Source organism: Cervus elaphus, chromosome 15 (assembly GCF_910594005.1).
Source record: "Cervus elaphus chromosome 15, mCerEla1.1, whole genome shotgun sequence".
Taxonomy (NCBI): domain Eukaryota; kingdom Metazoa; phylum Chordata; class Mammalia; order Artiodactyla; family Cervidae; genus Cervus; species Cervus elaphus.
Genome location: NC_057829.1, coordinates 56059963 through 56072809, shown reverse-complemented (window position 1 = coordinate 56072809; position 12847 = coordinate 56059963).

Genomic DNA, 12847 nt, shown 5'->3' with positions numbered 1-12847 from the left:
TAGCGAAATGCCGATCATGACACCCTCTGTTTAAAATCCTTTCAGGATTAAGTACAAAGACCCAGGATCACTTACAAAGCCCAGTGTGATCTGGCTTCTGCTTGCCTCACTGCCCTTATCTCCCACAACTCCTCCCCATACTGGATATTTTTTGCTTCCTTGAGTATGTGTCAGTCTCTCTGGCATGTCTTCATCTGGCTGATTCTACCCTCCCTTCCGGAGAAGGCAATGGCACCCCACTCCAGTACTCTTGCCTGGAAAATCCCATGGACAGAGGAGCCTTGTAGGCTGCAATCCATGGGGTCGCGAAGAGTCGGAAACGATTGAGCAACTTCACTTTCACTTTTCACTTGCATGCATTGGAGAAGGAAATGGCAACCCACTCCAGTGTTCTTGCCTGGAGAATCTCAGGGACGGGGGAGCCTGGTGGGTTGCCGTCTATGGGGTCGCACAGAATCGGACACGGCTGAAGCGACTTAGCAGTAACACCCTCCCTTCAGGCCACTTGAGATGTCACTGCCTCTGAAAAGCCCTCCCTGCTCCCCTGCCCTCCCACTCCTCCAAGACTGGCCTACGTATCCTTCCCATGGACTCTGCCCAGTCAGAAGTGTGTGCATGCTAAGTCTCTTCAGTCTGTCCGACCCTTTATGACCCTATGGACTGTAGCCTGCCAGGCTCCTGTATCCATGGGATTCCCAGGCAAGAATACTGGAGTGGGTTGCCATGCCCTCCTCCAGGGAATCTTTCCGAACCAGGGATTGAACCTGCACAACTGAGCTGTATTCTATCCTGATGTTGCAATTTGAGGTCTCCAGGAAGTAGATGCAGAATTGTAGTTAGGAGCAGAGAAGACAGGGAGTGTCTCTTGTGAAAAGAAAAGGGGAGTATATTAGTCTTCTGTGACTGTCAGGACACAAATGTGATGGCCTGAAACGATAGGAATATTTTTCTCTCACAGTTCTTGAGGCCAGAAGTCCAAAATCAAGGAGTCAGCTGGGCTGCACTTTCTGTGACCGGCTCCAGGGGAGAATTTGCTCTGTTACTCTTCCAGCTTCTGGGGACTCTTGATATCCTTGGCTTGTGGCTGCCTAAGTCCAGCCTCAGCCTCTGTGTTCACACTGCCTCCTCTGTGTCTCTCTCTTCTGTTGCCTCTTCTCAGGATGCATGCGATTACATTTAGGGCCCATCCTGGTAACCCATGACAATCTCCTCATCTAAAGATCCTTGACTTATTCATATGGGCAAGGACTCTTTTGTCCAAATAAAGTAATAGTCACAGATTCCAGGAATTAGGAAGTGTGTGTGTGTGTGTGTGTGTGTGTATGTATATATATATATATATATATACATATATGTATATATGTATGTCTGTATATATATATATATATATATACACACACAGCTACTATTCAGCCCAGAAGAGGGAAGAGACATCCCCGTTGCCATCAGTGAGCCAAGTTCTATGGTAGATTCTGTTGTCAGCCCTGGCCTCAGGGAAGGGCCATCACTGATCTCCTTAGTGATGCTGGCATGCCCTTCTCTCCAGCACATTCTCAATGACCTTGATAGATGGTGTGTCCTCTGATGTGTCTTCTGGCCTCACTAATACATCCATCCCTGCAAGCTCATTCCTTCCGCCTTTCATTCTTCCCCTGTGTCTGCATGTCCACCATTCAGCAAGGGCCACACTTTCTCCTGGCTTCTAGGAGCCACCCTAGCAGCAAGTTTGTGTTGTATCTTAAGAGTGACTAAAAACACTCTCCTTTATCTAGACGTATGTTTTAGTCCCCTTGATTAACCACTTGATCCCATCTTGTAGTTCTTTGGGGCTGTGACCACTTTCTTCCCTTTTCAGACCCAATATATCTCTGTCTGGGTTATGCTGTGACTTAATCCTGATGACAGGACTAATGCTGAGGAGAGGAAGGGGGAATGTGCTACCTTTTCATGGCAAGTCCTTTGTATGGTCTCCCTGCACAGGAACATGCTAGTTCTTATCTGAGATGGGTGAGCCACCAGTCAGGCTCAGAAGGTTCAAACGAGGCTGGGGAGCATCCACCCAAATGCTCAGTCCTGTGTGTCATTGGGGAAGGAAATGGCAACCCACTCCAGTATTCTTGCCTGGAAAATCTCATGGACAGAGGAGCCTGGCAGGCTACAGTCTATAGGGTCACAAAGAGTCAGACACGACTGAGCACACATTATGTGTCATGGTCCCAGGTTTTGCCAACTAGGCCCTGCCTTTGGCATAACAGCCCCACTTTGGTTGAACAGTCAATGTTCTCTGATGTTCAGTAACACTATTGAAGCTTGTGCTCCATCTTTAGCTTTTCTCTTCACCCACAGTGCAAGGGCTTCTTTGCAGAGTCCGTTCACACTTGGTTTTAGTTGTTAACTGTTCTCAGATGTTCAGTATCTTCCGGGAGGGCCTCAGGAAATTTAATGATAATTGTCCAATTTCTGGTTATATTTATACACTTGACAAATCCCAATGTTCATATCAAACTCTTGAAACAGTGCATCTCCCCCCACCTACATGCCTTCCCATCTCACCAGTTATGAAACTTGAGACAACTGTACCACCATCTAATGCCAAGGGCTGTCTGCACACCACTTACACCAGGGATGCAGGTCTTCATATGAAGTGATGGTGGGTGGTGGCTGGTGGGTGGTGAGTGATTTAGTCCCCAGACCTTTCTCAGGTCATTCTTGATACTAACTGTTGAACTTGAGTTCTTTGAGAAGCAGATGCTGAAGTGTAGTTAGAAAATTTATTGGAGAGTAATACCTATGAAAGGAAAAGAGGACAAATCAGGACTGTGTAAAGAGACATGAAAGTGAAAAAGAAAGTGTTAGTCAAGCTCAGTTGTGTCCGACTCTTTGCGACCTAATAGATTGTAGCCCTCAGGCTCATCTGTCATGAGATTCTTGGATAAAGGCATGACAAAGTCTTGGCCAACCCAGTAAGAGCTCTGGAGCAAAGACTGTGTATTAATATTGTCTGAGATTGAATGTACTACTGCCTTGCTCAGTCATAGCCTGGGGAGTAAGGCTGCCAGATAAAACAGAGGGTGCTCAGTTAAATTTGCCTTGTAGATAAATAATTTGTTAAATATATACTTGTCCCATGCAATATTTGGGACATACACATACTAAAAAGATTCACTGTTTATCTGCAAGGCAAATGTAACTGAATGTTCTATGTTTTCTTTTGCTAAATCTGGCAACAATAGCTCGGAATCACCCTAAGAAGTTCACGCACTCAGCCACCACTGCTGTGCTCAGCCATCATCTGAGAGCTGCTGTGGGAAAAGTCTGACCTTGGCTTGCAAGCTGAGGTAGACCTGAAGGCGCTAAGTGCTGGAGGCTGTTAGCTAAGCAGGTTCTTGATAGCTGGGAAGCAAGTCCTTTCCTGAAGGGAGAACTGAACTGAAGACCTTTGCATCCGCTACATTTCTTTTCCATTTACCTGTTGTTTTCCCAGCTAGATGAAAGACCTGAGAGGATGAGAACATTGTTCCTCTAGTTTATCATACTCCCAGTGCCTAACACGGCTGCCAAGGTGGCCCTAGTCAAAGAATCCGCCTGTCAATGCAGGAGACATAAGAGACTCGGGTTCGATCCCTGGGCCAAGAAGATCCCCTGGAGGAGGGCATGGAGACTCACTCCAGTGTTCTCGCCTGGAGAATCCCATGGACAGAAGAGCCTGGCTGGCTACGGTCCACAGGATCACAAAGACTGAAGCAAAACTCAGCACACACGCGCGCATAGTGCCTAACACAGGACTTGAACCATGCCAGCCGCTCAACTCTTACTTGTTCAATTGTATTGTACTTAAGGCCTCAGGGACCCAGGGGGACAGAAGGAAGGCCTCTGTCTTGTCCCCAGAATCACACTCTCCATTCAGCTGCCCCCTTGATGGCTCTCCACGCCGCGTGTGCAGGAGGCAGAAGGAACATGTGGAAGGTTGGCTTCCAGTGTAGAGTCTGAGTTCACGGTCACTGAATTCCACCTCATAGCTAATTATTCATGGAATTAAATGCTTTCTAAGTAAGTAAAGAAAGCTCTAATTGAGGAATTTCAAGAGAGGCCTTGTACATTAAGGTTGGTGTTTCGTGCTAACGTGCTGTTTAACTCCATGCCTGTGTCCCGTAGAGGCTCAAGCTCAACAGACCCTGAACAGAACTTAGGATCTTTCCTTCCAGTATTGACTCTTCCACCCTATCTCTTCTATAGGCCAAAAATCCTTGCCCCACCCCACTCTAGTGTGCAGTTTCCCACCATGGAGGAAGCACTGCAGATTTCACCTCATTTCCTCTCTGAAAGCCAGCATCTTCCTCTCCACCCACTCTATGCCTTTTGTCATTTAGATCTCCATCACCACTGATCAGAATAAGAATTTGTCTCTCTGCCTTTGGAATGAGCCTCTCTCCAATCCATCTTCCACACGTTGTTAGGCATTGAGCTTTAAGAATTGAAAATAAATCACATCACGTTGTTGTTCAGTCATTCAGTCGTGTCCGACTCTTTTGTGACCCCATGGACAATAGCACGCCAGGCTTCCCTGTCCTTCACTATCTCCCAGAGTTTGCTCAAACTCATGTCCATTGAGTCAATGATGCCATCCAACCATCTCATCCTCTGTTACCCTCTTCTCTTTCTGTCCTCAATCTTTCACAGCATCAGAGTCTTTTCCAGTGAACTGGCTCTTCGCATTGGGTGGTCAAAGTGTTGGAGTTTCAGCTTCAGCATCAATCCTTCCAATGAATATTCAGGGTTGATTTCCTTTAGGATTGACTACTTTGATCTCCTTGCTGTCCAAGGGACTCTAAGAGTCTTTTCCAACACTACAGTTCAAAAGCATCAATTCTTTGGCACTCGTCCTTATTTATGGTCTGGCTCTCACATCCATACATGACTACTGGAAAGACCATAGCTCTGACTGTATGGACTTTTGTCAGCAAAGTGATGTCTCTGCTTAATATGCTATCCAGGTTTGTCATAGCTTTCCTTCCAAGGAGCAAGCATCTTTTAATTTCATGGCTGCAGTCACCATTCACAGTGATTTTGGAGCCCAAGAAAATGAAATCTGTCACTGTTTCCACTTTTTCCGCTTTGATTTGCCATGCAGTGATGGGACCAGATGCCATGATCGTAGTTTTTGAATGTTGAGTTTTAAGCCAGTTTTTTCACTCTCGTCTCTTACCTTCATCAAGGGGCTCTTTAGCTCAAGTCACATTCCTCTTTCTTTAAATTTCTCTGGGATTCCTCTCCTATTAGAATCATGTCTAAACTTCATCTATTGTTTGGCTTGTCAGAAAGATTTCTTACTCTGCTTTCAAACGTGCAATCTGATGTTGTCACACTCTTACTTTACATACTTTATTGACTCTCAGTGCCCATAGGATAAATCCCATGGGTGGATGGATCTCTGCATGGATCACAAGGCCTTCTGGGGGTTGGACCTGGCTTCATTCCTGCCACGTCCTCCCTTACACCCTCTGCTATGGCTTATAGTGTCACAAACAGATCACGTGCCATAATAACTGCCAGTCTTTGTTCAAACTGTTCCCTCTGCCTGAAATTCTTTTTCCTCTGTTCCTCTTGTTGCCTAGATCAGTACTCCCTAAAGGTTCCCATGGCATCACCTTGGGATCATGTTACAATTCAAATTCTGATTCATTAGGCCTCAAGAGAGGCTATGGATTCTGTATTTCCAGACACTGATGCTACCAGTCCATGGACTGCACTTTGAATAGCAAAGGCCTAAACCACACTGGGGCTTCCCAGATGGCACTAGCGGTAAAGAACCTGCCCATCAATGCAGGTAGACTTAAGAGACATGGGTTCAATACCTGGGTTGGGAAGCTCCCTGCGGGAGGGCACAGCAAACCAGGCCAGTATTTTTGCTTGGAGAATCCCATGGACAGAAGAGCCTGGTGGGCTGTATTCCATAGGGTCACACAGAATTGGACATGACTGAAGTGACCTAGCACACACACATATAGACCACACTTGGCTTTCAAATGTCAGCAAAGGATTATTTTCTCTCTGAAGCCTTTCCTGAAACTTCCAAGAAGAATTGATTCCTTTTTTCCTTTCCACACCTATAGCTTCCCATGACCTTTATTAAAACACAGGTGACATTTGATCACATTTTAACTCAGTGTCCATCTTCCTTTTCTAGACTGTAAGCTCCTTTCAGGCAGGGACCTTGTCTTAGTCATCCTTGGATTGCCAGCCTCAGCGCAGTGTCTGGCAAGGAGCTGGCAGTCAGTTCAAGTATGTTGAGTGTAGAGTCATCCTCAGAAATGTGAAAAGTATATTTACATTTAGAATTTTCTTTCTCCTCAACTTTCTGATAGAAGACTTAAGTATACTAAAATAGAACTCCTTTGGCTGCAAATACCCAACTCCTATTTGCTTTCTCAAACTGGCTCAAGTAGCTGGGAGGGAGAGACTCTGAGAAGCTCAAAGAATTGAAGAAAGAGACGGACAACCAGACCTTAGAAAGGCAGGGCCCAGCGACCTCTGACTCAGGGACTCAATGGGCTTTTCCCAAGGAGGCTGAGTTGGCTTCCATGCATCTTTTATTTCTGCTGGTCTCTGCTTCTTTTTGTGTTGGCCTTTGAATCCCCTACTACAGACAGGCCTCTTCCAAGCAATTGTCCTCCGGGCCTTCAGAAGACTCATTTAGCATCACTGCAAGAAAGTCTTGTGCCCACCTCTGTGGCCGTGGCAGATGTGAGTGTAGAGTGATCAAACAGTGGAAATAAGGCATGCGTGTGCACGTGCATGTGTGTGTGTGGGTATGTATGCCTGTTTACAAGTATGTGTGGTGGGGAGGTGGAATGGGGATGAGGATTGAGCAACAAGGCCTTTTAACAGAAGAAATGCAATGAAAATCTTGCTATTGTAAAAGGACTAGCTACTCTAGTCAGCTAAACAGCCTAAAGTTCAGAAAAGCTGTCATTAACATAGAGCAGGGAAAGAGGAGAGAGATGAAGGGGCAGAAAGGAGGCCAGATACAGGGTGGTTGTATTCATCTTCCCCCTAGGGGCAAACACTTTGTTTCTGTTTGGAGCATTTGAACCAGATTTCCATCCAGAAAGGCAAATCATCACATCCCATGCAGCATTCATTGGTGGCATGCTAGAAAGCTCACAGCAGCAACACATGACTCTTGAACTACTTACCAGCTTTGGTTTTCTCATCCATGAGCCATGACTAATACTAGTACCCACCTCACAGAGGTGTTGGGAGGCTTCAACAGAATTATGCATATGAAGCACTGATATTTACTGAGCTGAAAGTAAGCATGCAAAGCAGGGACCGCTGTTCTTATTTAGAGGTTCTCAGAGATTAAGTAACTTGCCTTAGGTCACAAAGCTTGTGGATTATAGAGTGGAGTTTTAAACTTGGTCTGTCTGATTTCTGGGCCTGGTCCTCTTTTCGCTAGAGCTGTGAAGAGAAGTCACCTCATACTGGGGTTCAAGGAGAGAGGAGAAATGTCTCCCTACTTGTCATGGCCTGTAACCACACAGGAGCACAGTTGGACCACGGTTCCCCTGAGAGTCCCTGAGAGGGAGGAGAGAGGTGTTTGCCCAGGACCGCCTAAGCAAGCCTGCCTTTACCATGGTGTCTTCACCTTTAAAAGAAGCTACAGATGAGGGAAAACTCCTGGGAGTACATTTTTGTAATAGTAGAAATAGTTTACCGAACAGAAATGCTTCTCTATGAAAAGAAAATCATCTAGCAATATGCCACATTTAAATACTGAATTATTTGCCCAGCAGTTGTTCTGTTGCCAGTTTTAAAACTCTGAACCAACTCCCTCCTCATATCACTATCTTGTACCAAGTATCTGGTTGGCTCAGGGAATACTAATAGCTAATATTAGCCTAAGCAAAAACATAGCCAAGACAAGTAACTGGTTGCTAAAAAGAGATAACATTATACACACTTAAGCCAATGAGGAAAACTTGGGGGATTGTCCATCAGTTTATATTAGTCCCTTCAGGACTTTCTTCAGATACATGGAATCTATCTATAGAGAAGTCATATGCTGTTTTTACCTACCTCAGTTATTACCTATGACTTTCAAGGACCTTTGGAGTAGAGTGGCACCATAGCTAGACAACTCTAGCCATTACTCTATCACTATTCTCGTAACTAACTTTGAGATAAAAACAAACAAAACAAAACAAAACCCACCCAGAAACAACAAGATAAAAGGGGAAAAAATAACAATTCACAAACATTTCTTTTCTTTCTTGAACCTTGTTTTATGATTATTTTTACATATTTTACATGTTGAGAGCCGACTCATTGGAAAAGACTCTGACGCTGGGAAAGATTGAGGACAGGAGGGCAAAAGGAAAAGGGGGCGACAGAGGATGAGATGGTTGAATGGCATCACTGACTCAATGGACATAAGTCTGAGCAAACTCTGGGAGATAGTGAAGCACAGGGAAGTCTGGTGTGCTGCAAGTCCATGAGGTTGCAAAGAGTCAGATATGACCAGCAACTGAACAATAACAACATATTTTAGAACGATTTTATCTTTAGCATGATCTTAATCTAAGTAGCCATGAAGAAAAAATAGTGACAGTAAACACGTATACTTCTCCTCTGATTTTCTTTAGTCACTCTGAAACCATTTCTGGAAAAATCTAAGTTGAATGGTTTGTCAGTATGACTGCCGACTGAAAACTCAGACTCTCGAGTATCTGAAGAGATACCCAGAGCAGCTCCCATATCCTGGGCACACATGGGTTCCAGGCAAAAGCCAGGACTTTTGTATGTTTCAACTCATTCAATCCTAACAGCAACCCTATCAGATAGGGTTTTCCTTATGCCTATTTTACAGATGAGCAAATCAAGGCTTGCCTAAGTCATCCAGCTAGTAAGTGAGGAGCTGTGATTTCAACCCATAATAATGATAAAACAATAATTAACATTTATTAAGCATTTATCATCTTCCAGGAACTCTTCTAAATGCTTTACCCACCTTAACTCACTTAAGTAAAAACTCATTAAGGATGTTGCTTTATTAACATTGCCTTTGCTGTAGGAGGCCATGCTCAGTGCATGGGGTCAGGCCAAGAGATCTTCAAGGTCATTTCCAAGTGGAAAATCAATGTCTAGAAGGAGCAGGGGCCTAAGGGCCCAGAAAACCTAGTCAATCGTGGGGCAGTACAGGCACTTTGGCTGCTACCGGATGTCATTGAGCCTCATCAGATGTTAAAGGCCAGTGCATACCAATGTTGGTTATATTTACACAGTGGGCTAAAATTAGCTGGCATGCTCTCCTGGCAACTGGGAAGATATAAGGCTCTCATTTATCTAGCAATGCTAATTTTGGCAAAACCAAAAATGGTCCTTCTGCTCTTCTCAGCAGATAGGCATTCAATAACAATAACATCCCTTTCCTTCCTCTTCCTCTTCTCTACATTTTAGGAAATTTCAAATATAAATCCCAGCTGACTTTGGTTGAGGACAGATACTTATAGACATGGAAACCTATTGGGGATCCTGTAGGCAGAAGGATTTAGGGAGTCCTCTGGGTTAGAAACAGAACAAAAATAAAACAAAAATATGTTACTTGCTGTTTTCCATCAACACAGGAAGATCAATGAACTTAGAAGGGCACTAGTTGGAGCACCAGCATCATGAGTTCAACTGAAACATTTGAGGGAGGACTGCATGAAGGCCCTGAACTCCATGGTAAATGCCACCCAGGTGGAAGCTGACCTAGATCCATTCTGGGCAGGGACTGTGAATGTTACCATCTCTTTGAAGTGTGAAGTCTGTCTTGAAAAGAGTGAAATTTTATGGGTTCAGCAGGAAAGAGTGATGTGATCAATTAGTGATTTCTACCAAGGAGTAATAGCAGGAGATATGGCAGGTATTTGACAGACCTACTGATTGGAAATGAGAAGAAGCCAGATTGAGGAGTTAAATTGATTTGTGTTCCTGAGTAGCCTGTGAAGGCAGAAGAGAGTCAATTTGAATTTACTGCTCAACTCTAGACTTGTCTTTAAAGGATGCTATGGTATGAAAGTTTGTGCTCCCCTCAAATTCATATGTTGAAATGCTAATGCCTAATGTGGTGGTATTAGAAGGTGGTACCTTTGAGAGGTGCTTAGGGTGGAGGGTCCTGAGGGTAGAGCCCTCATGAGTGGGATTAGTGCCCTTATAGAAGAGGCCCCTGAGAGCTTACTCATATGTTCTACCATTTGAAGACACAGGGACAAGGGCCATATATAGACCAAGAAGAGGCCCCTCACTAGAAGGTTAGCCATGGTGGCGGTACCTTGATCTTGGACTTCCCAGCCTCCAGAAATGCCAGCGATTAATGTCTGTTCTTTAAAAGCCATCCAGTCTGTGGTATTTTGCTACAGCAACCCAAATAGCTTAAGACATAGGTTATCAGGGAAAACCAGCAATGGTAACATTTGTATTGAGTACTTGGTATCTCAGAATGGCTAAATGGATAAACAGAGACTATCCAGAAGGAACATCTGGAAAATTAGTGAAGTTTCAATAAAGTGCTAGAATGATCATATTAGGGGTGTTAGAAGGATAGAAGACTGGGAAAGGAAAGCAAATCATCTTGCATCAGGAGATTTAAAAATATATCTGAAAAACAAAACTTTGCATATTTTTCCATCATTGGCCTTCTTTTGACTTGTACTTGCCATTATCATGTTAAGCTTTGTGGAAATAGATACTCCCTCCACTTTGCTATTTATATTTTGGCTTTACAGTGCTGTCTCTTGACTTGGCTTCCCAGGTGGTGTCAGTGGTAAAGTATCCATCTGCCAGTGCAGGAGACACAAGAGACTCGGGTTCCATCTCTGGATTGGGAAGATCCCCTGGAGTAGGAAATGGCAACTCGCTCCAGTATTCCTGCCTGGAAAATTCCATGAATAGCAGAACTTGGCAATGGGGTCTCAAAGACTCGGACATGACTGAGCATACACTCAAACTGTACTGCACTGCACTTGGCACGTAAATTTGTATTATATCTGCACATGAATATTTTTAGAGTTAAATTTATAAACCTACACTTAATGGCTGAGCTTGTGACAAACTTGGAGATATCTCTTTTTCTGGTACTTGTACGGGTTACTTTCTTATTCGGATCTTTGGAATTTATTTTGGTGTATGGTGCAGTCCGTGGATTCAGTTTTACTTTTCACCAGCTGGCTTCCCATTTGTCTGAGCATTGAATGTCTGTTGCTCAGTTGTATCCAACTCTTTGCAACCCCATGGACCAGAGCCTACCAGGCTCCTCTGCCCATAAGATTCTCCAGGCAAGAATACTGGAGTGGGTTTCCATTTCCTTCTCCAGGTCTGAGCATTATTTGTTGAATAATACGTTTTTCTTACTAACTTGAAGTGTCCCTTCAACAACTTATGAAATTTCTCAATTTATTTGGATCTGTATCTGGCTTTCTATTCTGATCCACTATTTACTCATTCACTTACCATACTGCCTAAATTATTGTAGCTTCATAATATGCATTACTACACACTTCAGTTTCTTTTCTTTTTTTAGAATACTTTTGACTAATTTTTTCTCATGGAAAATTTAGAACTAGGTGTCTAGTTTCAAATAATTTCTATTAGCAATTTTATTGGGTAGTTTTTCAAAAGTATAGGCCAACTTTGGGAGAATTGGCATTTTTATGTCCTAATGCTTCTTATCCAAGAACAAGGCATATGTCCTGTTTGCCAAAGTCTTCTTTTGTGTCTTCCAACATATGTCCTCTATCATATTGTTTCTTATAAACAATATAGAGTTTGGTTTATCTTTTATAAATAAATTTTATTGTGGTAAAATACATATAATGCAATATTTACAATCTTAATGATGTTCAAGTATATGGTTCAGTGGTATTAAAGACATTCATAATGTTGTGAAATCATCACCACCATCCATCTTCATTACCCTTTAATCTTGCAAAACTGAATACAGTTTTATATTAACAGATGATTTTAGCCCATTTACAATTGTCAATATGACCGATATGTTAGAAATTAGGTCCTTCATGTTGTTTTATATTATGTGCAGTAGGAATTATAATGACTTTATGCTTTCTGTTTTTAGAGCTTAAATAAAGCCCTATACTGTATGATTTGTGTCTTCTTTGCTCTATTTATCTTTGTGTTAGTGGCATACTATTTTGAACTGGGATCTCCTGCATTGCAGGTGGACTCTTTACCAGCTGAGCTACCAGGGAAGCCACTATTTTGATTACTTTTAGCTTATGAGTAAGTCTTGATGTCTGGTAATCGAAATCCTCCAATTTGCTGTATTCTTTTTATTTTTTATAGCTAGTGAATTACATTTGGGTTCAAGTAATAGATACAAATTTACATGCATATACTTGCATATACATAAATAAATGGTGTTCTGAACCCCTGCTTACAAGTTTGCTGTGATGGTTCTGTGAGTTCAGGTAGGTTAGGACATTTTGCAGGAACCTGATTCCACACCTCATTTTCTATCCCTGATTAAAATAACCTATGCATGTGCTTAGTTGCTCAGTAGTGTCTGACTCTTTGTGACCCAAGGACTGTAGCCTGTCAGCTCCTCTATCCATGGGATTCTCCAGGCAAGATTACTGGCGTGTGCAGCGATTTCCTTCTCCAGGGGATACTCAGGGAATCGAACTCAGGTCTCTTGTATTGCAGTCAGATTCTTTACCATCTGAGGTACCAGAGAAGCTCAAAAGAATCTACAGTCAAAGACAAATCAGGAATTCCTCTTCCCCAAAGGCTAGATATCTGAGAGTTGGAGGGATAGAAGAATAGCAGAGGAGACAGGAGAGTTGTCATA